Here is a 26398-nt window from a genome sequence, read left to right on the forward strand (position 1 = left end):
TTTCCAAGGGAGATTGTGAAAATCTTCTCTATATATTTAAGAAAACCTTGATTTTCTTTAGATCTTTGAACTGATAAATGTATCAACTTTGCATCAAACAGGCTCCTGCTGGAACTAAGATCAGCATTGAGGTAGCTTAGCTTTTTGGGCTTCCCTGTCTCTCTAGAGATAACCTGCTGGAACATCCATGGGTGATACACATGTGAGTGTGCTTGGATTTGACTCCGCAGTTCTACCACATGCTCCTCAATCACTTAAGTGCTTTGACACAGCTTCTCCTGTATGCCCAGCCCTCTGTTAGACATTGTAGAAAGAATGGTTGATTTCTGTTCTCAAGGACTTACTGTCATCATAAAGAGAGAACACCTGCATGCGTTATGTTAATTAATGCCAGTGCTTTTTAATTTGGTACAGTTCAACTTCCTACTGTTACCACTTCAGAACTGCATTGACACACGTTCTTTTAAAACTTTTAATTAACATTTACTTTTTGATTTTTGGAGAAATAATAAACTCATATGGCAAAAATACTAGAGAGAGGGGGAACCTATTAAGAAAAGAATATGGGAGAGATATCTTGCAATGACTCAAGGTATGAATGATTACCCTATTTTTTAATAAACAAGGGTTTAATTGAGAGTGGAGTGAAAGAACAAGGACTTTGATATAAAACCTGTCTTTGAATCTTAGTTCTACTCTAATCAGCATATTAACTAAATCTCTGCATCTCAGTTTGCCCATACATGATATGGCAACAATAACATGTACTTTATTGGGTTGCTGTGTCGATTAAGTCCGCTTCTCTCTGTGGAATCACCTGCAGCAATGAACGTTGGTTTTCTAATTCTCTCTGCTGCACAGCACTTGGGTTGTGTTTCTGCGTTTGTTGTACTGTCCTCTGCCATTTTACCTGTTGTTTCTTGGTCCCTCTCACTGGATTGTGAGCTCTTGGAGAACACCAATTTCATCTTTCTCATTCTTTCATCCCTTGTGTCTGGTATGTGGTGAGCACTCAGCAAAGGTTTACTGAGAAGGGAAAGAGCAGCATGGATTACAGATTTTGTGAAAGAAGTGGGTTGTGAGCTGTGGTGTACTGGTAAGTATTTAACAACAAGGTTGCCAATAAAAATGTATATGGACATGTAGTATTTATTATAAATTTTATGGATTTGAAGGATATATAGCACCAATTTACAAATCATAATGAAATATAAAATACCCTTATTGTCAATTCCATAAAGCCAGTTGATTCTCTCAGAATGCTTCTGTAACTTTAGATCGGGGTTGGCAAACTGCAGCCTGTGATTCCAATTTGATCCCCCATCTACTTTTCTAAATAAAAGTTTTACAGATGCGTAGCCACACCCAGTGCCTGCCATTGTGCTACAATGACAAAATTGAGCAGTTCTAACAGAGACCATATAGCCCACAAAGCCAAAATATTTACGTTCTGGCCTTTTAAAGGAGAGAATCTCTGTTTGTTTTCCTCCTTCTCCTCTTCCCCCTTCTTCTTTTATAACCTTTTAAAAAATGTTAAAATTGCTTTTAATTTGTGAGCATTACAAAAATCAGCTAAGGGCTGGTTTTGTCCATTGAGTCACAGATCACTGGTCTAGACAATCAACAGAGCAATAAATCCAGACCTGATTTTGTAGTATTTGCCACTTTCTATGGTGTAATTACTTGTACCATGGCTGATTTCAAGCTATCAGCGTGCTGTCACTGAACATGAAATAGATGCACAATAGCGTACTCCTATATGGTATTTCAACCGTATAGAACCAATAGATGTAAATAACTACAAGAACATATAATAGAAAATAGAAAAGGGCATAGATAATGTAGTAAGATCATTAAGAAGTGATAAGTTTCAAATAGTTACCTTTGTTTTTAATATTTATTTAATTATAAATTTACCTAATTTAATTTTTAGTAATAGCCGTGATTAGCAACTGCCTTACAAAATCCCTGAATATTTAATTGTCAGCTCTTGCAAGCTAAGGGAAGATGGCTCCATCACATCCCTGGGCCTTTGAGTTAGTTACTATTGAAGAATTGGTCTTGATAAGTGCAGGAAGAGAGAAGCAGGCATTTTGGCCTGCATCTCAATTCTTTTCATCTCATTTCCCATCGCTTTCATCTCGTTAAAATCCTAGTGATACTGACGCAGAAACTGATCCAAGTTGGACTTGCTCCCCACGAAGGTCTGAAAGTGAACTTGCAGAGGTAGGGATAAGGGTGTAACCCAGTGAAGGAACCACATAGTGGTTCAAGTTGCTAAAACAGTGCTTTTTATCATTGCTTACCCTAGTCTTAGTGGTGTTAGTGAGCATCCTTATGACTGTATTCCTATGGATAGGCTTCACTCGATTGTGTAAATAGAGCTTTGGAGGGAAGGAGATGAATTTTTGGGGTTGTTTGACCTAATTTATTGTTGGATACATATTACTAACTGGACATTTGGCTTCTGTACTTGAAAGGCTTATCCTCTTCTCTAATGGCAATGTGATGCCCTATTATTTGCAATATTATACTTTTAGGGAAGAGCAGGGAAGAGTCAAAGCCAGCTGATGTAGTCATTATCATGAACCAACAACAGGGCAAAACACCATCATACCGTGTTTCTCATGTTGAGCTCGTTAATGGGTGTAATTTTGTTAGTCTTGCAGGAAAGATTCTTTAGGTCATTCACACTGTGAGAAGCGAGAAGGAAAAGCTAATGTAACAAGGTTATCACCTTCTTGACAGCATATTCAAAGCTTGCTAGCTGAAGAAATTAGAATAAAAGGGAGGGGTCAGTGCTGAAAACTTTCGCCTCTTCTCCCATTTTACTTTTCTTCACTCAACAGGGACTTCTGGAAATAAAATGTGTCTACAGAATGATGGAGAAAGAAAGGAAAAGAGAGAAAGGCTACATTTCTTTTTTTGAAAGCTGTACATGAAGGATCTGTGGCTTGTGTGGAGCGGGTGAGGTGCTCTGTAGCTCTCAGTGACATTACTGAGGGGAATCTGGGGCCAGAGGTGTGCAGGTGGGGCTGTCAATCAGAGACAGCATCAAGGGCTCTTACAAAAACAAAAGGTAGGAAAATGGATGTTTAATCAATACAGTTGCTCTCTGCTTAACCTTTTGTGTTTTAACCAACATTCACTGGAGCCCAGCAACAGAGTCCAATATTTAACACATAAAAGGTACTCAAACAGGTGAAACCTTGGAGAGCAACTAGAAAGTAAAGATGGAACTGAGGGTTAAGAATGGAAAGGGTAAGACTTGGAGGATCGGGAGGTCAAATGGATGTTTAAAGGCTGGAATCTATTAAGAACAAGCTGGGGACCACAGAGGGACAGATGGGAGAGGCCAGTGTTAGACTGTATGGATGTTGGGCAGCTGGTGATCCTGAGCTATATTCAATTTACCTTTCCTTATGCCTGGAAGGTAATCAGAGCGAATCAAGCTTTGGCTGAAAAAGAGGAAGAAGTAACCGTGGTAGTTTCAACTTATCATTTACTCTACTGTGTCTTCTGATGATACCTGGCCAGCTCTCTATATCCCCTCTGCCTTAGGGCTCATAATTCTCAATGGTGGAGGGGGCAACATCAAGCGAGTGTCATAGAAAAGAGATAAGAGCCTTTGGCTCTTTGGCAATATTCAAGTTAGGCCATTCAGACTCTGGACTACTAAAATAGCCTCCAAACTATCAGCCTGCCTCCCCATTGAGGTCCAAACTCCACACTGTCACCAGAGTAATGTTTAAAAATTTTTTAAATATTAATTTTGAAAATATGAAAATTATAGAAAAATTAATAACTATCCATTTCTCACCCACCACATATTTATTTCCTTCTTTCTTTTGTCTTTCTCCCCGTCCCTTCCTTCCTTCCTTTCTTCCTTCACCATTCATTGAGTACTTATTATGTGGCAGGAACTATTTTAAGAGATACAAAGATGAATATAACTGACCTCGTGTCACAGTCTGGAAGGAAAGACATGTAGGCATATGAAGTATTTTGTCTCAGCATATGCACATACATTAGTTTTATTTTATTTTTGTAATTATTTTGATTATTCATTTTGATTAAGAAATGTATGCAAACAGTATAACATTCAAAAAATATAAAAAGGCAGAGTTAAAGGTAAATCTCTGTCTGATCCCTGTCCTTTAGTTACACAATTTCCCATCCCAGAGACAGCAACAGGTACCAGTTTCTTGACAGCAACAGGTACCAGTTTCTTATTTTTCTTTCCTTTCTCTCGCTCTCACTCTCAAAAGATACACATATATTTATAAGTATATATTGTACACATACACATGCACCTATGTATAATGGACAAGTAGCATACTATATGTTTCATTTTACATCTTGCATATTCTACTTAGTACGTTTTGGAGATTATCAACACCTAATGAGTAGCTTACTAATTGGCTTACTAATATTACCTGCATAATATTCAATTGTATATATGTTAAAAATACATATAAAATATAGGTGTTTCATACATATAAATATATCAACTGTATATAAATATCATAAGCACATGTTTTTAAATCTACACTTGACTATTTAGGCCCTCTGGCGGAAAGCGTTGATTGTACTCCTCAGTTCATGGAACATCATCAACAATGATCCTCACAAGGTTTTCTCTTACTTTTAACTCAGTACTGTGTTTTTATATTGATTCGTGTTGTTTGTGTATAGTTTGTAGCTTCTAAATAATGTTTAATATTCTATAATATACATTCAATACATTTTACTCATCTCTTTTTTGAGGTGATGGACAGCTAGATCGCTTCCAACTCACCACTTTTATAAATACCTCAATGAAATATCCTTGAATGTATTCCCGTATCTACCTGTGTTAATTTTTTTATGAGATATAAACCCAGGAGTAGAATGACTGGGCCAAAGAATATATGTACATTTAATCGAAATACTGTACATGAGAATGGTTTTACTCGTCAACAATCCCACCATCATCATAGGAGGTGTCCTGTATTGCCACATCCTTTCTATTACTTGATACTAGCCAACTTTCTAATTTTATTTTTTGTCATTTTATTGATTAACTTTTTAAATTAAGACTTTAATTTTTAGACAAGTTTAAGATTCACAGCAAAAATAAAGTGAAGGTACAGAGATTTCCCATATTTCCCTCTGCTCCCACACAAATACAGCCTCCTCTATTATCAACATCCCCCATTAGAGTGGTGTATTAGTTCCAGTTGATAAACCTGCACTGACACATTTTAACCACCCTCACTCAGTCTATAGTTTATTTTAAGGTTAATTTTTGGTGTTATACATTCTATGGGTTTGGACTAATGTATAATGACATAATCTTGTGTGAGTTTGGTACATTATCTCTTTCAAGAAATTGGTCCATTTCATCTAGGTTGTCAAATTTATGGGCCTAGAGTTGTTCCTAGTATTCCTTTATTCTTCTCTTAATGCCCATGGGATCTGTAATGATGTCCCCTCTTTCATATTCCTCACTGTTGTTGAAATATGCATTTCTGTAAATACAGATGAGTTTGAGCATATTTTCATATGCTTGCTAACCTGTTGGAATTCTTCTTCTGCTCTATCACCAGTTCATATCTTCGTCTCCTTTCCTGGCTAGATTTCCTGCCCTTTCATTGTTGATTTTAAGAATTCTTTGTATATCTTATGAATTCTACATAATAGTTTCCTGTTTTTAGACAATGAAAGTATTTTCTTCTATCTGTCATATGTCTGTTTACATGATTAAGGATATCCATAATTTTTGTGTAATAAAATGTTTTTTTCTGCTTTATTGATTAAGCTTTCAGAATTTTGTTTTAGATGTTCATACCCACCCTGGGTATACAAATATCCTCCTGTATTATTTTGTATCAACCTCATGCCTCATCATTATACCTTTCTCATCTATATCGTTAGTCTATCTGCACTTACTATTGTATATGGTGTAAAGTAAGAGTCTAGTTTTTAGTTATTCTTTATGTACTAGGCTAATTACTTCTAATATCATCTATAAAAAGAATCAGGCTTTTCTATACTGCTTCGTAGTTTTACCTTTATTATATATCAGGTTACCTTAAATTCATGGATCTGTTTCAGAACTGTCTACTATCCTCCATTGGTTTATTTATTCTTGTTATGTATTGATTTTATCATAATGGCTTTGTATAAATCTTGATATCTGGAAAGCAAGCCTCTATTCTCTACTCAAATTTTTCAAATGTGACTTAATTAAATATAGCCATTTTTCTTCCATATAAATTTTAAAATAAATTGAATTCCTTAAAGACCTATCTGAAATATAGTTTGGGATTAAATTTTAGGTTAATTTTGGGGGAAAATTTGATATTTTTATGATATAAAGAATTACTATCCAAGATCATGAGTTTTCTCCGCATTTATATATGTCTTATTTTATCAAGAGTTTTCTCCTCCTTTATGCCCCTCAAAACACAAATTAAAAATACCTCATGGAAGCCTTTGTATACCTGTTAATTCTTAGATAATTATGATTTTTCTTGTTATTTTGAATGGTTTATTATATTTGATAATATTTTCTGTTTAGCAAGTCCTGGGGAAGAAAAGTACTATTTATATTTAATATGTTTACTTTGTATTTAGTTACCTCATTGAACTCATAATTATTTGGATAGCTTGATGATTCCATTTTTTTTTTTTACTTCGATTTAGATGATCACAGTATTTTCAAGTATTGATTATTTCTTTTCTTACAGACCTCACATCTGTTATTTCTTTTTTCACTGCAGTGGTTATGACCTAGTAAATGGTAAATGGTAAAAAAGTATCTGTCTTGTTTATGTTCTTAAATTTTCTCTAATAAGAAAAATATATATGGCGAGTTTTCAGATGTAATATTTTTCATATTAACGAAGTTCTCTTTGGTCCCTAGTTTGCTAAGAGTTTTTGTCTTAAATAGATGATGAACTTTATGTTTTTTGCTGTCCCTAGGATTTTTCTAATTTCTCAAGGAAATGCATGCCATTTTCTTGAAATATTTTTTGTTATCGAACCTTCTTTGCATTCTTGGAATAAAGTTTACCCAATCATGATGTATTTTGTTTTATATACACTATTAGATATTGTTAGCTAATAGTTTTGCTTCTGTGAAATTAATTTGGCCTCTAATTTTCTTCAGGAGAAGTATGGCATAGTTCTTAAGAATGCAGACTTGGACCTAGGCTATCAAGATTTCAATGTCAGATTAGCCGCTTACTAGGTATATGATCTGAGGAAGCAGTAAAACTTTCTGGCTTCATCTATAAAATGGGATTAATGTTTATGATACCTAACTTATAACTCGTATTGAGGAATAAATGAATTAAAATATGGAAAACACTTAGAATACCAGGCACGTAGTAAGCTCTATCTAAATGCTAACTTTGATTATGGCACCAAATTAATTTTGTTTGAGAATCAACTTGACACTAGTCTTATAAAATAATCTAAACAGTTTCCTTAGTTTTTCTGTTTTCTGGGACAATTTGTGCAAGACAGGAATTATCTTGAAAGTTTCTTGAAAGTTTGGTAGAAATGACCAATAAAGCTTTGTGAGCCTGGAGTTTGTTTTTTTATTTTTCCTATTGGAGGAGATCTTTTAAGTTCCTTGTTATTTTAACTTCTTTATGCTTAATAGTCTAGTCAAGTATTCTATTTCTTCTTGTACCAGTTTTGGCATTTTATCACTTTTTTTTTTCTTTCTTCTTTTTGTTGGAGTGTACTTATTTTGTCTAGATTTCAAATTACTTAATGGATAGTTATTCATAATATTATTTTATAGTTTTAAGAATTTTTTTTATCTGTAGTTATTCTTTTAAAGTCAATATTTGATTATTTATGTCCTCATCTTCTTGCCTTGCTGTGTCTTGCTAAAGGACTAATCTGGTAAATTTTTTTTCAAAGAATCGGATTTAGTTTTATTAAGCATATCTTCCTTCATCCTTCTTTTCTTGTCTATTTTATTGATTTATGTACCTATCTTTAATTTGCTGCCTTTGTGTTTCTTAGAATACATGTTCTGTTGTTTTTTCCCCCCCAACTTATTGAGTTAAAAGCTTAACTTATGTTTTTTAAAGTCGTTTTGTTTTTACTGATAAAATATCTCAACCGATATAAATGCTTTTCTGGCTGTGTACCATAAATATTGGCATATTATATTTTATTGCCTTCAATTCTAAGTATTTCTTAATTTTACTTCTAATATTCTTTAACCTCAAGGGCTATTTGATACCATATATTTTAGTTTTCAGATATATGGGACTTTTTAATTGAAGGCTTTATTTTATAATTGAAAAAAATTTCATACTTAGAACATTTGGTTTGTTTTTTGGGCACCCGAAATATAAATAATTCCTAATAAACTTAAAATTAAAAAACATAAGGGAAAAAAGAAAGTTACCATTGCCTAGGCTACTCATAAAACAATCTGGAAAATTGATTCTGATTATTATTAAATTCCAGGGTTTTAAAAATAATTGAAAAAATAATTGACCTTTTGGTCTTATTAAATAAATATTTACAAAAATAAAAACTTGTGTTTGATGTTTAGGTCTGTAGGGCAGTGATGAAGTTTTCCAACTGTGAGCTAATATCAACCCTGAATGAATCCATGAATCAGTTTTTTTTTTTCTGGTTTACAGGTAGCCCCCAAAATGGCCACCTCCTGGGGAATCTTCTTTCTTGGAGACATGAAGTTGTAGCTCTTGCCACAGCACCACTACCTTGGAGAGGGTGAGTTTGGATACTCCAGTCTGGGTAGAAGCTCAGACTTGACAATCTTCAGCTGCATTCTTGTGCATTCGTAAGCCATGTTGGCGGGTAAAATTTGGATAAGTGGAAGAAACATCTTTTCATTTCCTACAGTTCCCATGGGGACATTATCCTCACCATTGGGACTGTCAGTAACTATCTCTGCACATAAACTTCAGGTGAAGGTGGCCAAAGATACTGCATAGTGGGATATGAATGCCCACTTTGAAGGCATCTTTGTTTGCAGCAATAGCTTCAGATGTAGGAGAAATTATGGGGGAATGAGCTGTGAAGTTCAGTGTATGGTGGGAAACTTGACACTCTGAGGCGGTAGAGTAAGGCTCAGAGAGTGTAACACTGCCAGCTGGATGCAGGGAACAAAAAGTTGGGCATGGCCGAGACTAGTATATGATATGAACATTTCCTAGAATCCTTGAAGACTCCTAGTTTTTATCATCAGAGTTTAGGTCTCAGTGAACTAGTTGATTATGGAGGTCTCCCTTCAGCCTATGAAACTGATATGGCAGGCAACTTTCTCATTCTTGAAACCTTTGGATACGCTGGTTAATGAGGCAATTCTTTCTTTCTTCTTTCTTCTGAGCCAAATAAACATATTTGAGCCCACAATGTACAAGAACATCTCAATCATTGTTCGAGGGTCTCTTTGAGAGAAGAGACATATCCTTTGTTTCTCTCTCCCTCCAATGTTATCTTGGCACTAGTTATTGATCCAAATAAAAAACTTCTTTCCTAAAGTTTTCCTCATCAGTAACATCACCCTGTTTCTTAACATGGTGACTAAAGGTTTTGAAAATCAGATTCAGAGAGATCATATCTCCATTTAAACAAAATCTTCTGACAAAATCTCAATAAATTTAGTCTGGTCTGGAAATTTGTGATTTTAGTCCATTCTTGTTTAAATTATCAAATTATGAAAAAAAATTATCCAGGATATTTCTTTCAAGTTTGCAAAAAGATCTGTAAGTAGCAATCAAATGCTGCACAGAGGCTTTTCAGCCACCATTTCTCTTTAACTAGAGTGACTGGAAATGTTTCCAGTTTCCTAGAAATCTCCTGGATTATTTCTGCAATCCTGACATCTAAACTGAAAGTGTCTTGGCTTGACTGATAAATTATATGGTCATCGTATCTATAATTATAGGTTTTAGGTTCTTGCAGTTTCAATATTAGTTGGTCACCACTCTGAAGACTGTCAGGTAGTCTCTAAGCCAGGTCTACCTTACATGGCAGCCTTTTTGGGTGCACTGAGGAAAGCAGGCACATGGTGCACAAGGAGGGGACCAGACATAAAGGAACATGAAAACTTCTAGATTCAGGCTTCTACAAAAAGCGATGTCCCTTAGAGGGACAAAGAGTCTGCCATGTAGCATGTGAGGTCAGAGGAGGGAAGTGCATATGATTCAAACAGAAATATAGGTAAAGAAGCACTCAAAGGTTTAGAATAACAGTGCCCAGTATTCACACAGGGCCAAGAAGAGAGCCCATGCCAACCAGCCAGATGGGAAAGCCTCAGGATTCATGGTTTTTGGGTAGAGTACACAGAAGACTCTTGCCTCAGTAGTGGGAAATAAGTATCTCTAGATAAGCATTGTCTCACAGTTCTGTAGGCTCAAAGTCCAAAATCAAGTTGTAGGCAGGGCCCTGCTCCCTCAGAAACCTGTAGGGGAGAATTCTTCCTTGCCTCTTCCTAGCTTCTTGTGCTTTGCTGGCAATCTCTGGCAATCCTTGGCTTGAAGCTACAGAAGTTCTGCCTTCATCATCACATTGCACCTTCCTCTTGTGTATCTGTGTCTTTACATGGCACATTCTACTTCTTACGAGGACATCAGTCATGATGACTTAGGACCCACTATAATGAATTGATTACATTTACAAGGACTCTGTTTCCAAATCAGGTCACATTCATAGGCATTGAGGGTTAAGACTTCAACATATCTTTTTTTCAGGCAACATGATTCAACATATAGCAGTAATGAAAGAAAAAATTACCAACTCAGATGTTTAAACCTAATGAAAACATTGTTCAAAAACAAAGACAAAATAGACTTTTTTTAGAGAGTAAACTTTGTTAGTTTGTGTCTTTCAAGGTATTTGACTGTTTCATCTAAGATATCATATTGGCATAAATTTGTTCTCAGTATTTTCTTATCCTTCTAATATCTATAGGATTTGTAGTGGTGTATCCTCATTATTCCTGATAATTAATCTCTCTCTCTGTCTCTCGTTAGTCTGGTCGGAGGTATACCTATTTCGTTGTTGTTGTTGTCCAATGTCTGAAAACACATGTTTCATATATTTTCTCCAGTTTTCTAGTTGTCTGAGTTAGGAAGGTAAATCTGGTTACTGTTACTCAGTCATAGCTAACTGTTGCACACCCATTTTTAAATGATACTTTGGCTGGACTAAACTTGGTCAAAGTGTTTTCCTTCCCATGGTGAGAGAACAATGAATCATTGCCTTCTTGCATCCAGTGTTTGCTCTTGAGAAGTGAAATGTTATGATTCTTTTTCTTTTGTAGGTTATCTGTAACCATTTTCTGGAATCTTTTAAAAATTCTGTTATCTATATAATTTTATTTTTGCCTTTAAAAATCTAAAATTTATTTTAATATGTATTAATTTGGGTTTTTCTATATTGTTTGGCACTCTTTTGAGCCTATAAATTAAACATGTTTCATCTTTTTCATCTTTTTTCTTTCGATCTGGAAGTTTTTGTCTTCTTTATTTTTTTTCTTATTGTTTTCATATCTTTTGGAGACTTCTATTATCTGGAAGTTAGTGGTTTCCAAATCTCATCTACATGTTGCTTAGCTTTTCTTTCATATTTTTATGTCATTATCATTTTTTTGCTGCCTTCTGGAAAAGCTCCTCAACCATATCTTACAGCTTAGTAATTCATTCATTGACAATATCAACTCTACAATTTATTCCATTTATTTATATTCTTTGCCTTATTTTTTATATATTACATAGTTAATATTTCATTTGTTTTTTTATGAATTCTTATTTTTTATTTACTCAGTATCTTCCCTTATTCCTTTGAGAATATTATGCTTAATTTAAAATATGTGTGTTTCTATAATTAAGCTTCATGTGGCAAATGACGCTTAGTATACTTATGTAAAAAAAAATCATTGTCTACTTCAAATGTCTACTTATTTTGGCTTATAAATGCATGTTGTTTTTTTTTTTGAAATATTAACTGCTCTGTCTGCTAATGTATATTGGGGAAGAGACCAATGATTAGGCTCTATGTTATGTTTTCCAGGTGAATATAGGAAGGAGGAGAGAAAAACTGTTGACCTTTCTGCTACTACTCTACCAGGCACTGTCTCTGGTTAGATATTTTTCCTTGAACTGTTTGGTAGAACTAGCACTGATTAGAGAGAATCTCATTAGATCAGTGGTTTTCATGGAGAATGTTCAGTGAAGTACAACTACTTTTTAAATAATAAAGTAGAATCGAGTGTAATAGAAAATCGGGTATGTCACAGTTGATAAATATACTGTTTAGTGGAACTTTTGTTTCATCTTTATATCTCTATCATCTCACACACACAAATACATGTACTGGGGAAAAAATATATTTCTTACTACGGATCAGGACTAAATGTTTTGAAAGTCATTGTCTTGGATTTTAACACAGTAGCCCTTAGTTTGGAGCAGGAAGGCTGCTGATCCACCTCTACCTTTTCTCGCTGGTCCTTTACCCCAACCGAGCTTTGGGTCTTTCCAGTTATCCTCCTGCTGAAACCGTGATTTTTTTCTCACAGGGATAATGGGGCAGCCATAATCCTTTCAAGACAATATTAGGAGAGGCAGGAACAGAATGTAAAAGCTACCTTCCAATTTATCCTGTTATACCTAGAATATCTAATCTGTCATTGTACGCCCCCAGGACCTTTCTACTTAAAATTACTATGTCCTTCAGGCTTCTCAGGGGGCTCTCACAGTATTTGTATGGTTCCTCACATGTTTGCTTTCCTCTCTCCTATTTAGTGTCCGTGTGATTGATCTTTGAGGGCTGGGAGAAAACCAGTCACACTGGTTACTCTTTTAGTTTTTCAAGACTTAGAAACACATACATTTTGAATATTTGATATAAAGTTCTATATTAATTCAGAATCCTGCATTTTTGACTTAATATTAAAGCATGCATTTTTCTTTATTGCCAAAAGTCTAAATGAGAGCCATTTGAATGGCTACATAATATTCTATGAAATAATTTTAGAATAATTTATTTAATCATTTCTATATTGTTGGACATTTAGATTGCTTCAACATTTTTCCATGCTGAAATATAACTCTGGGTTGGGAATTTTTATGCCTAAATCTTTGCCTATGGTTTAGATCAGAATGACCTTTTAAATTTGCGCTCCTCCATTTACAAAGAGCTCATATTTTCCCACTGATAAATTGCTATAAGTGAAAGGAAAAATTGCTATTGGAGAACAATAAAGTGACTGGAACCACTTCTGCATTTTAGGGGTGCTGAGAAATTATTTTCAAGGAAAAACACAATATTTTGTTTAAAAGACAACTTAATGGCATTTTGCTATGAAAGTCAAGATGATGTGATGAAGAATTGTAGATGAAGGAAACTAAGCTTTTCTGCATAATAATATAATGAATGTTAGAAGCTTTTCTGCTATACAACCACTACTGGTTTTATCAGAGTGCATCTCTGATCAGTACTCTGAAAGGAGCCTTGGCATTGGGAAGAAGAGAGGAAATGGATGGAAGGAAGGACCTGATATCGAGTAGACGTGGATCTTAGGAAGATGGCAGGAGTTAAGAGACTAATGAGAGAGGAGGATTCCAGTAGGAGATTCTCTGTGACAAGGTGTGTGGGTGGGTAGCTGATGTAAAGATGTCTGATAATCAATACTTTCTCTATTAATTTTCCTCTTTCTCCTTCTCTTCATTTATTGCAAAATTTTAATAGTGACTAATCTAGTATTAGCCTTCTATTATAAATTCTGCCTTGAAGAATGAAGGGCCCTGCTTATGGTTATGGTGAAATTGATCAGAGAGGGCTGGGTGGCCTGGTGTAAGTGCCAAAGAGGAGACCCAAGGGGATTTAGGGGAAACTGGGGCTGACAGGAGACAACTAGGACTTATAAGCACCTGCCCTAGGACTTCTCAGGAATATTCATGTGGAGAGAATTTGCAATCAAATGCAGAAAGGAGCTTAAGTTGTTTTATTCAGTGGTAAAGGACAGAAGTCATTATAAGGCAGAAGAACTTGGAGGATGTTTAGCTAACAATGTTTTGTTAATACCCTATGCTTCTTTTTCATGTCATAAATCCCAGTTGTAGTCAAATAAGTATATATTTAGCTGTTTAATGTCTGCTTTCCCTTTAGAATATGAATTACACAAGGCCAGAAATAGGTTCATTTTATTTTTCAGCACCTAACACTGACACAAGATAAATGCTTGGTAAATGTTTGTGAAATAAAGGAATGTAATCAATCATTGTTACATTTCTGTTGCTATTAAAAAGAAGCACCTAAATATAACAATCATGCTAGAATATTGGAATGATGGACATTATTCCCTTCTACTTTTCATACTTCCTATATACTTTTTATATCATATTCTCTAAGGGAGAAAAAAAAATCGACTCTTGGTAAGACCTCTTTAAACTGGATCTTACATTCTTTAGAGTTTGTCTCTATGTTCTTTCTTATAACTGAGAGTGATTGGTGAAGCTCTGCTAAGATGCCCAGCTTTACCCACTAGAGAGCTAATTACAGTCATTCAGTGGTACCTTTTGAACCTCCAGGTTTTGTCCTTTCATCTACCAGCATGAAAATTTCTGTTTAGGTTCTGATTCTTCTTATGTATGTCTTGGTAAATGATGAAAATATTGCTCTGATAAAAACTATTATGAATCTAAGATTTGTATATTCATAGGCCTATTCTGTATCCCCAGAGTAAAGGAAAGGTTTCCAGAAATCAAATAAACATATACTTTCCTCTTTTTTTGGTTGCTTTCATTAATAATTAGTTGACCTTCACATATCTTGAAACATGTTATAAATTTTTGAGAATTGAGAGAGGTTTCAGTCCATTGAATGTAATGATCAGGCTGGTAAATCCAGATTCTCGGGTCACTGGCATTCTGTCTTGAAGTAGATGTCCTGTGTTTGTTCTAGGTTTTCTCGGCCCTTTAAAACAGCTTTCCCTTTATGACATTCTCTGGTAGAAGCAGCTGCAAAAACCAGAAAAAAAAAATGAATATACATATATTTTTTGATAGTAGGTTATGAATAAAACAGAAACCTTAAAATACAACCCTAATGGAATTGAATTATATGGAGCCTGACTCACTTTCTCACGTTATAACAAGAGCACTCAACCTCTCCGCTGTTCACTTTCAAACTTTTGGTGACTGTAGTCTACCTTATGTTTACTGCCTCACCTCTCTTTCACCCCTCAACTTACAACAGCTGGATTCCATCCCACATCACCTTATTCAAACATTTAAGTGATTAATAATCGAATTGACAAATGTGAAGTATAATTTGTAGCCTGTCTCTAATTTGAGGTCTCTGCTTTTTTTTTTCCCTTTTGCCTCTGTTGATCCTCTCTCTTTGATAATCTCTCATGTAGGTTTCATGACCCACTGGAATATCTTGAATGTCTTCTTCCTCTTTGGATTCTCCTTTTCACTGTTTTTTTTTTTAAATGCCTTCTCTTTCTTCACCACCATTATATGTTGGTATCCCCCAAGGTACCATTCTTGGCTACCTTTTCTATTTTACAAGCTCTTTAGATGATCTCCTTTAATACTATGAGTTTAACTAGCATACAAATGCTAGTATTTCCAAAATTTATATTTCCAGCTGGGACGTCTCTCTTGAAACTTCAGTTGCATATTTTTTATCACCTCTATGACACTTCCTTCAACAGTGTAACTAAAGGCAGTGCAAGCTCAATATGTTTAAAACTGAACTTACTACATTTCCATCCCCCCAAAACACCTGGATTCTTTTTGGTATTTTGTGTCTTAGTTAATGAGACTATTATATGCCTTACAGAAATCTAGAAGTTATTTCCAACCTTTTTTCTGCCTGTGTAACTAATCACCAGACCCTGTCAATTCTACATAATAAACATCTCTCAAGTATATTTTGTCTCTCTATTCCACATGCCGTTGCTCATGTAGCCTCCACCAGTTCCATTCTCTCTACTGCCATCAACATTGTCTTTCTAAAATACAGATGTGAATCTTGGCACACAGCTGCTTAAAAACCTTTATAGTGTAAAAGATGAGTCCAAACTCCTTAACGGCAACAAAGTCCCTCTCATGAGAAAAGTCCATCTCCTCTATATTACCATCAGTTTGTATATAACTCTATTATGGCCCTTGGCATATTGTATGTGATTAGTATATAGACTACATAAGTGATTATCAAATGGACCACAAACTCCTTGAGAACAAAGGTCATGTCTTTTTTATTTTTACGTTTCCAGTGCTAAGCACACAAAATAGAACTATATTCAAACAAAATGCAGGAATGGATGAACTGGGTAAAAAACATTGAATGATTTTCTCTGCAAACTGACAAAGAATAAAGGATCAAAGTATAAGAAATAGATGGAGTGATGTGAAAATTGAAAAAATAAGAGAGGTCACCAGGTTAAGAAGTCCATTACCTGGGACATTGGATTACTTGTCATTCTAGAACCTGCCCTATGCTTCCTATGAGCTGCCTCTGTGGTGGTTTTAAAATGTCTGAAAATTCTTGACAATCTTCCCTTCAAAAGGTGGAGCCCAGTTCCCCTCCCTTGAATCTGAGTCAGACTTAATGACTCGCTTCTAACAATAGAATGTGGCAGAATTAATGCTATGATTTCCGAGACTGGGCCATTTAAAAGCTAGCTTCTGCCTGGCTCTCACTCTTCTCTTTTGGATCACTCACTCTGGAGAAAGCCAATCGCCATGTTGTTGAAGAACTCAAGCAACCTATGGAGAGGACTTTGTGGGGAGGAACTGAGGTCTCCACAAACAACCAGCCCCAACTTTACAACCTTGTGAGTGAGTCACCTTGAAAGAGCATATTTTTGCCAGTCAAGCCTTCAAAAGACTGCAGCCCCAGCCAAAATCTTAATGGCAACCTCATGAGAGATCCTGAGTTGAAATCACCCAGCAAGGTTGCTCTTGAGTGCCAAAGCCACAGAAACTGTAAGGGTAATAGATGTTTATTTTTGTATCAATCTATTAAAGTTTATGCAACAATAGATATCTCTATATCTTTTAGAATCCTACATACTCTTCCAGGTTCACTTTAAATATTTTAGTTGTTCTAGAATATTCTCAGTTTTCTCCAATTAGAACTGATGTTTCTCTATTGTAGTCTTACCTCTTTTTATTGCTTAGAATCATTTATTCTTTTAGCCAAAATGTATTCCTTACTCACAGTGTGCTATGTTCTATGCTAGGCACTGGGGACCAAAAGATGAGGCATTTAGAACCTTTGAAATGTTTTTTTCCCTCCCTCAATATACTCATCTTTCTCTGAGAAAATAAATTTCTTCTGATTATTTTTCATCTTTAGGTCATTACTGAGCTTAGAAGTGTGAGCTCTGGGGTAAGACTGTCTGAGGATCTGGGCTTTGCTGGCTTACTGTAATGGCTTACTGTCTGCCTGACTTTGGACAAATAAACTCTAGATGCTTAAGTTTTCTCTGTCTGTAAAATGGGCATAACAGTAGTCCCTGCCTCTTATGGTTATTGAGAGGATTAAATGGGATCATGTATGTACAGTGCTTAGCATAGTATCTACCATGAAGTAAGTGCTCAATAAACACTCGTTGGTGTTGTGGTTGACCGTCTCACTCATTGTCTGGCAATGACTAGAATACAGTAGGTATTCAGGAAATGTTTGTTGAATTGAACCATAAATGGGATAGTTTAGTGTTGATGATTTTGGGGGAACAGGTAGTCAAAAAAGTGTCAGACATGGGGTGTTAGTCATTGTGCATGGAACAGTGAGTACAATTGAGTCAGTTATTTATTAATTGGTTACTTAATTTGTCAAACAGTGGTTTATTACCCATTATATCCTGTTAACTAAGGACATAGGAAAATGAGCAAACGCATCTAGATGGGCAAGTGTTTGGACACTGGAGAAAATATTCGTAAACTTGGGGGCTTGCAAAAGATTCAACCATTAATGCCACCAGAAGTGTGACTAATAGATTATAAATGTTTCTTTAGGAAAGCAATAGATTCAACAAATAGTTATTGAGCAGGTATCATATGCCCAGCACTCTTATAGGAGCTAAGGACAAGGCGAACAATTTATTTTTATTTATTTAATAAATATTTATTGAACACCTAAATGACAAACCCACAGAAACTATGTTCCAGTCATTCTTCTAGATTCTTGGGATTCACCTATAAACAAAACAGACAAAAATTTCTGCCCGCATGGACTTTTTATTCTCACAGGGGAAAATAATAAACAATATCCATCAATGTTAATTACATAATATGTTAGAAGATAATAGAAGCTATTAAAAAACAAAAACAAAAAAACCCCAGAAAGGTAAAGTAAGGTCAAGGAGATCAGGAATGCCAGGGGCGGTGTATGGAGAGGACTTTGTAGTTCGTTGTATTTTACACTGAGAAAATGAGATGTGGGAAGACACTAGCAGGCAGGGGAGTTAATTTTAGTGATGAGCAAAACAAAGCCCCTCTTTCACTATCTAGTGGGAGCGACAGACAACAAGTAAGTAAATAGATAATTTAACTTCAAATAGTGATAAATGCCTTGAAGAAAATCAGATAGCATGAGAAACTCGTGGTTCTAGCCCTGGATATCCGTACTCTTCCACAAAGGAAGCCCAGGCCACTGCCAATCATGGTCATCCGGCATATCAGTATCTCTATCGCAAACACACACCTGCTAGGACGTGGTCACAACCTGTGTGTCTGTGAAGAGGATGGCAGGACTGTTATGTATCATAGCAGGTATCATAGTCCGGCTGATTAGTTGACAGAAGAAGCATTTATGATCTGTTAGTCAGACTTCTGGTGGCATTAATGGGTGATGATGGGTTGTCTGACTCACAAATAGACTCTAGCCTCTCTGCATGGACAGGAGGAAAAACTGTATGAAGCTTGTCACTGCCATGACCATGGGATATTATTGTAGAGTGGGAAAGGCCTGTTATCACATTTGCTAATTATGAAAACAGAACTTCTCATAGGTCTGAATTTGATCTTTAAATGAGGACTATTAAAAAGGAGATGGCTCTTTCAGTTTTCTAACTTAAGTTTTAAGTTAGATGAAATATGTTTATTTCTCATGTTCAAGAAGGAGTGATCTGGGTTGTAAAATGTTGTTCTCTTTTAGTTCATTTGAAGGCAGGAGAAGTCTGAGTTCATATACCCTTAAAAGGATGTATAGAGTGGGGCGTGTGCAGAGCAGAGCCACAGAGGTGATTAAAGGGCCCAGAGAGGAAGGGAAATCGGAATTATTAGGCCTGCAGAAAGGCGTGTGTGTGGCCAGGGTTGGGGGAGGATGGGAAAGTGAGCTGACTGAATAAGTGTTCTCTCTGTGCCAGGGGTGGAACAAGAGGAAAAAGGCTTCAGTGAAAACAGGACGATTTAAGATAAGAAAGCTCAGTTTCTTCACCAGGCTCTAGAGGCTGGAATCTCTTCTATAAGATCTCCAGGGAAGATACATATCAGTCTGGTCTAGTTTGTCCTAACTTTAGTAAACAGTTCGCCCAGGGTGTACAGCTCTGTCCATCTCATTCAGTGCTTCCAGCTGGTAAACTGAGAGTACGTATGATGTTGGAAAGCCACATTAAGCTGGAGAAATCAGATCTATGTGTCAGGTATAAAATATCCAATTAGAATATTCATTTGTCCTTTTTGTGTCACATAGTTTGGGCCCTGGGCTAGTATAAGTGGGATATTTTCAGTGAAGTTCTGCCTAGGACAGGAAAGTGGTCTAGGAAGGGACGCCTCCGACTTTCCTTTATTTTCCTCATTCATTCTATGGGAAACACTATTTGTTTATTCATTGAAAACTATTTATTGAAGCTCAGGTTAAACTAATATTTTTTATTCAACTTATGTTGCTGGACACTCTTATGTTCTTTAATATTCTCCACATTAAAAAAAACAATATGTGTGAAATAACCTCAGTTATGTAAAATGTAACATCACATATGTACATATACATGTATATACATCTATACAGAGAGAGAGCCATAAAAAAAATATGAAAGGTGGCCAAGAAAATGTTAATAGTGCTTACATAAAGAAAGTGGAATTCCTGTGACCTTTATGTTCTTTTTTATAGTATCATGTAGTTTTTGAATGTTTTTACAGTGAGAATGTATCATCTATATAATTAGAAGAAAAACAAAGTTATAATACAGCTATTGAGGAAAAATACTATCGGTTGCATTCTGAGGTTATTATTGATGTATTGAAGAGGAAAAATAATTTACTCAGGATTCACACACAAACCTCACTCCAAGCCTAGCTTATTTGGTGATTTGTGGGATACAAAAAAGCCACTGGGAAACTAACAGTCTTATTGGAGAAAAAAGTCACAGAGGCCTGAAACATTAAATAATTAATAAAACCAGTGGCAGAGAGAGGGGATGCCTTAGGAATTCTGTGAAGAGTTCAGGGAGGACTTCCTGGATAATAGAGGTTTAGTGCAACTTGGATAGTGTGGGGGAGGGGAAGAACATTTCTGGTAGAAGGCACAGCATAAGCGAGGCCCCAGGGGCAGAAGTATCCAAGGCAAGTGTTACAGAATTTGTTGAGTTATTAATTTGTGTCTTGTGATCTGTTTTCTCCAGAGCTTTAGCTGCCGGGTTGAAAGCAGAAGTTGCTTGAAGACAACAGACTTTACTTTTTAGCTTTTGTTTTCAGAAGCCTCAGTTTGTTGGAAGAGTTACAGGAATGAGAGAGGAAGTGGTTGGTGCCTTTGTGTGGGATGCAGAGTGGTGAGAACAGAGAAGGAGCCATTTTTTCCTAGACCACATGTGGGATGCAGTTTAGGTTTGTGAAGGTGGCTGCACCTGTGTCCTACACCTTCACAGAGCCCCAGGAGGTTACAAGGCTGAGGTAATAAGGGCTGCCTGGTATTTCCTGGTACTTCCAGTGCCCAGCCTTGGCAAAGACCTGGTGCTAAGTGCGAAATCCTCACATAAATGCAGACAGCAGAAGAATTCCAAAGCACTACAAAAAATACATAAATATACATCTACAGTCATGTGAGCATATGATACCTTGACCAAATCCATTACCTCTGAGACCTCAGTTTTTCCAGCTACCAAAAAGTGGGTATACTGATCCCTTCCAGTTCTAAAATTAATTGAATCTATGAAATTGGAATATCTGTATCTGGAATAACTTTATTTCCACCTGAGATGCAGGAAGGATGGTATGGAAACTCTATTTTCAAAGAGCTACCACCGGAATCTGCACATGTACATGTTTATTAGAGAGAAGTAGGAGAATACTGCGTGGTAATTGAAACTGCCTTTTGCATTTTCTAAGCCAGCAGGATCTGATACCTGAGCATTGTTTCTTCCTTCCTGTAAAATCGGCTAAAACAGGAAGACTCAAGGGCGAATTTCCATCACAACTGGAGAAACCTTCCTTCTACTCATCTCTCTCTTCACCTGTGCCCTGTATTTGTATAGATTCTTGCTTTCAACGAAAGGAATTCAGCTCCAGAGAGACATAAATCATGCACAAAGAGAAAGGAAAATTGCTTCCTAGACCTGAATATTTAGTGACGAACTAAACCTTCCAAGAGGGAAAAAAATATGATTCCGTTGCGAAGGGAAAATAAATGTCCTCCAAATCAATGTGAAAATGGAGATCCAAGGAAGTGAGGTTTGTATCTGTCCTTAATGCAGCTTTGGAAGGATGGAGGCAGAGACAATAAATGATATATCAGACATGGCGCTCCGCTTAGAAATTGCAATTCTAAATGCCATACGCTGTGAGCCTCTCTCGCTCCCCCCATAACTCAAGAAAATTCACAAGAGATAACTTCTTTTCTCTGCCATAATAATATTCTCTAGCTTGTATCCCAAATAAACAACACTGGTTACTGCTTTAAGCAACACCTTCTCCATTTCCCCGTTCCACTCAAATCAACAACCCCTTTCTCTGTGTGCTCTGACTCCCAAGCCCCCATCCTTATACTTTGCTGCAGATGTGCTCTCTATTTTGGGTTCTTGTTCTTTATCTCCAGTGTCATGAAAGAGCAGGTCAGCATTACCCCATTCGTACAGTAGTTTTTCACCACTCTAGATAAGATGGGAAATTTTATCTCTTCCATTTTTTGAATCATTTTCTTAATCTTTATCCTGATCTATATAATTTTCTCAAACCACTGGTTTTTCAGAGTGTGGATTTTTTTTTTTTTTTAATCTTTGCAGACTGCAATTCAGTCATCTCCTTACTGAAACGAGAAGCCTGGTATTCACATCACTCAACACGGTTGGTTTTGGAGCATGGTGAAGATTAAAAACACAGGAAGGCTTGCAAAGCAACCTAGAGGGAATAGAGAGGTCGCTGTTAATGTGTTTCTTCATTGAACAGAGCTCATGCGTGCATTTGGAAATAAAGAGAAAGTGACTGTTCAAAGACACTGGGAAAAGTGCTATCTGGGATGTTTTACCCTAAGATTTTATAGTAAATTAAGAATGGCCCAAAGTAAAATGTGACATCACTCTAAATGATCCCACTAACACTCCCATTAATGCTGGCTGCTTGACTAAAAGTAGCAAAGGGAAGAAATCATCTCTTGAAAGTGGGGGTGGTCTCAGGGAAGAAGAGAATGCTTTGGGCAGAAAAATAGAAATGGCTACACTTTCTGAGGCAAAGCAGCTTGGTGTTGGCAGATTATTTAAGTCCTTGCATCCCTCTAGGCCTTCAGAATTCTTCTTCTTTTCCCTGTATACATCAGCTACAGTGAGATGTCCCCAGAACTAGGTAATAAAGTCACCCTTGGATGGTAAGGTGTCCAAATATCAGCAATGAATCAATGAACTGAACCATCTTCAGCCATGGTCAGCCCCCAAGATGTTCTGTAATTGTGTGATTGAATGGATGTGGGAGTTGTGGATTCAAACATGGTGTTTAGGATTTGTCTATAGGACCAGAATCACAGACATTGATGAAAATGTAGATCTAATAGAATTGAAATTGTAACTTCTATGACAATAATCACACAAGCACTGTGCTAAGTATTTACATACATTCTTGCTAAGCCTCACAATAGCCTATGGAGTAGGTTATTGCTGCTATTTTATAGATCAGTGAACTGAGGTTCAAAGAAGTTGAGTGATGTTCCCAAGGTCACAGAGCTTTTCAGTGGTGGAGCAGGGAATCAAATCTAGGTTTGGTTGACTTCAAAACCTTTACTTGATGGAGGGAGGTGTTCTATGTGGATTTTGAGGAAAGAGAAGAAAGACCTCAGCTCTGTACACTGGAAGGGGACATGGTATTTGGTAGCATCACACCACAAGGTGAAGAGCATATGGAGCTACACAGGAATCCAGCTGCCATGCTTAGACTTGTGTGGCAACCTCTCCATGCCTCTGTTTCCAGTAAAATAAGTATCTGAATGTCATAAACTTGACATGGATGTCAAGTTTTCAGATCACTTAGGGGGCGAAGTTTATAGTAGGAGAGAGTCTAGCTTTGACATACTTGTAAAAATACCCCACTGGTATACCTTCCGGGTTCCTATGATCTCATGCTCACCTAGTCATCTTCCAATGGTTAATTTGGTTTCCTGTGTACTTTATACACCTTGATTACCGGAAAGTGGATATCTGAATCTGTAAATGAATATGTTTATGTCTGGTTTCTATATCAGTGTCTCTTGAGTTGAGGAAGTTTGTCCAGCCTGATGCAATTCTTTCAAGAACATTGTTGACCCATCCATACTCAGCACACTCATGACCAAATTATGGAACATATTGGGAAGACCCTTCATCTTACTAGCTCCTTTTCCCTCACACTAGCATGGCTTTGCTACACATTCTTTCTTTGATTAATCAAAATTAAAATATTAACAGCACAATAACCACAACGATGATTGTTATCATTACTTGAGGGCTTTGTATGTGTCATTTGCTGTGGTAGATACATCATGGACTCTATCTCCTTTAACCCTTACAAGTCTCATCCAAGATAGTTTTGTTTTACTGGAAATAGAGGCTCAGAGAGGTTGCCCCATAAGTCTAAGCAGGACAGCTTGATTCCTGTTCAGATTTGTATGCTTTTGACTATTATGATGTGATGCTAGTTTTGACTTTATCTTTTCAATCTGGGTCTTTTGCCTTTGGGGCTAAAACTGTTTTGAATAGACAGCTTTGTTTCATGCTGCCATAAGGAAATACCCCACTCAGCTTGCCCTATTTTTTGAGATATTTTTTATAGGGGAGTGTCTCCAAGAGTCTGATGGGCACTGAATGTGTGGACATGTTTGAGTTCCTGGGCTTGTGAAACTGAAGGTCAGAAGCCAAGCGCTGGTGTTCCCACCTAAGGGGACCTGGTATGAGAGGTGTGGAGGGTAGGGCAGCAGGAGGGCATGGGTGAGAAGATCCTCTCTAAATGGTAAGCTCGAATTCCTTTCTGACTTCTCTCTGTAACATCACTCTCTTCTCTCACATATTTCCATAGATTCAAAACCCCAGGCACCAGCTGCCACTGTGTCATTGAAGGAGGCCTTGATAGGCTTCCCTTGAGGAGTCATGCATGATGAGTTATGATTACTGCAATACCAAATTTATTATTATGATGATCATTAATAGCAACCCCTTAGATTTATAAAGCACCTTTCTCCTAACAATCTCTCTCCTAGAGATTGTCTCATTTATCCTCACAGATCCCGAGGGGTGAGGAGGAGGCAATATTATCATTTTTACATTATGGATTGCTATGATCAAGAAGTTTTTATTGCAGTACCGGTTCCATGTGAAACTGTATTAGGTACTATATGAAGAGATTCCACTAATTCATCAAGTATTTTTGAGTGACTTTTATGTGCCAAAACAACTTTGCGATGTTGATATTACACTATCCCATTTTACAGATGAAGAAATGAAGTCTCAGAGAGGTTAGGTCACTTGCTTAGCAGTACATACAGATGAATAAAATATGGTCCCTGCTATCACCAAGAAGACACTATTATAAATAATAAATAGCCTTTGTTGAACATTTACTATGTACCTGGCACTGTGCTGAGAAAAATATAGGTGTTATCTTTGTCAATCATTTTAACAACTTTCCAAGTTTCTTATACTTTAGCCATCTACAATTATTTCCATTTAGCAGACGAGGCTTAGGGAAGCTGAGCAACTTGCCTGAAGCCACACAGCTGGGAAATGTTTGACCTTGAGAGGGAGAGGAGAAGAGTGGAGCCTTGTCTGAGTCGGATTCTAGCTCCAATACTTTCTATGTCATCCTGAGCAAGTTGTCTACCTTATCTATGTCTCAGTTTCCTCATTTGTAAAATGGAAATAATACAAGTATGTACTTCATAGGGTTGTTATGACACTCAAGTGCAAATATATTATGGAACATATGGGGAAGACCCTTCATCTGCTTATCTATCTATCTATCTGTCTAACGGTCTGTCTGTCTGTCTGTCTTAGAATTCTGCCTTGCATATGTTAGCAACTAGTATCTGGGATTCATATCCAGGCACTCTGACTCTAGAACAATTCTACTATTCTGCTCCCAAAATAATTCTCTCAGGTGCAGAAGCAGTAACATTTGAATTGAATTTCCAAAGGACAGACAGTCAAAGACTTGGTTCTAGCAGTCCAGTTCTAGTTCAGTCAATGGAGAGCTCCATGTAATGATTCTATGTCAGAAGGTTGTGTAGCCTTTTGTTTTTTTATCCCCTTGTAATTACCTCCAAAACTGGGGCTTTGGGACCTGAGCATCTTTGGGTTTTCTCTGTCCAGAGGTCATTTAATTTATTTTCTTAAAAGATACATGGAAATTCTGCCAACCATGAAGGTTGTCATCTACTCTGTAATTATTAAAAGATTTTCTTCTAGGATGTTCCAAAATTTTAATTAAATATGTGTTGATAAAGTGGTTTTTTGTTGAAGATTCAGGATTATAAACATGGGACAATCTTATCATTACAAACAAACAATTCTGGAAAACGTTACATCACCTTCAGAGAATATAGCAATACTACTTAAATATGGAAAACTTAAGTTTTGCCTCCAATGAAAATTGTCAACCAAATTCTTAAGAATTTTGTTTAAAAGACATTTATCAAATATTTTATCTTTCTTTTGAATCCTTGAAACACGTTTCAAGGGACAAAGTTCTATTATTTTTAATATGATTCAACAGAAATTTACTAGTATCATGTGTGTAGTGAACTCTGTCTTCTTGAAGCAGAAATATAATATACGCTTATTATTTAGAGTAGGCAAATTTAGAAGTGCTTAAATTAGTATCAATACAACACATAAAAAGAATAAATAAGGAATGTCCAATCAGTATTTTTACTGGAAAAAACCTTATATGTTATAGCTGAGGTATTTAAGTCCCAAGGTTTGCAATTTAGGCAAAGGATATCATAAAAT

The 26398-nt window shown here is 36.4% G+C and overlaps 2 long non-coding RNA genes across 3 annotated transcripts in view; both read left to right on the top strand.

The window, feature by feature from the left end:
* Positions 1-26398, top strand: part of LOC120608711 (uncharacterized) — a 472227-nt gene that overhangs the window by 143385 nt on the left and 302444 nt on the right. The window contains exon 4 of the long non-coding RNA XR_005654481.1: positions 8655-8745. This is a non-coding gene — a long non-coding RNA (uncharacterized LOC120608711). The remainder of the gene's footprint in view (positions 1-8654; positions 8746-26398) is intronic.
* Positions 16032-26005, top strand: LOC120608712 (uncharacterized). 2 transcript variants are annotated; one of them, XR_005654483.1, is made up of 3 exons: positions 16032-16982; positions 21470-21665; positions 22217-26005. It is a non-coding gene; the product is annotated as an uncharacterized LOC120608712 (long non-coding RNA). The 2 variants fall into 2 exon arrangements; XR_005654484.1 differs by having other exon boundaries at positions 16032-16976.

This window comes from Pteropus medius, unplaced genomic scaffold, assembly GCF_902729225.1.
Source record: "Pteropus medius unplaced genomic scaffold, Ma_sr-lr_union100, whole genome shotgun sequence".
Lineage (NCBI taxonomy): Eukaryota > Metazoa > Chordata > Mammalia > Chiroptera > Pteropodidae > Pteropus > Pteropus medius.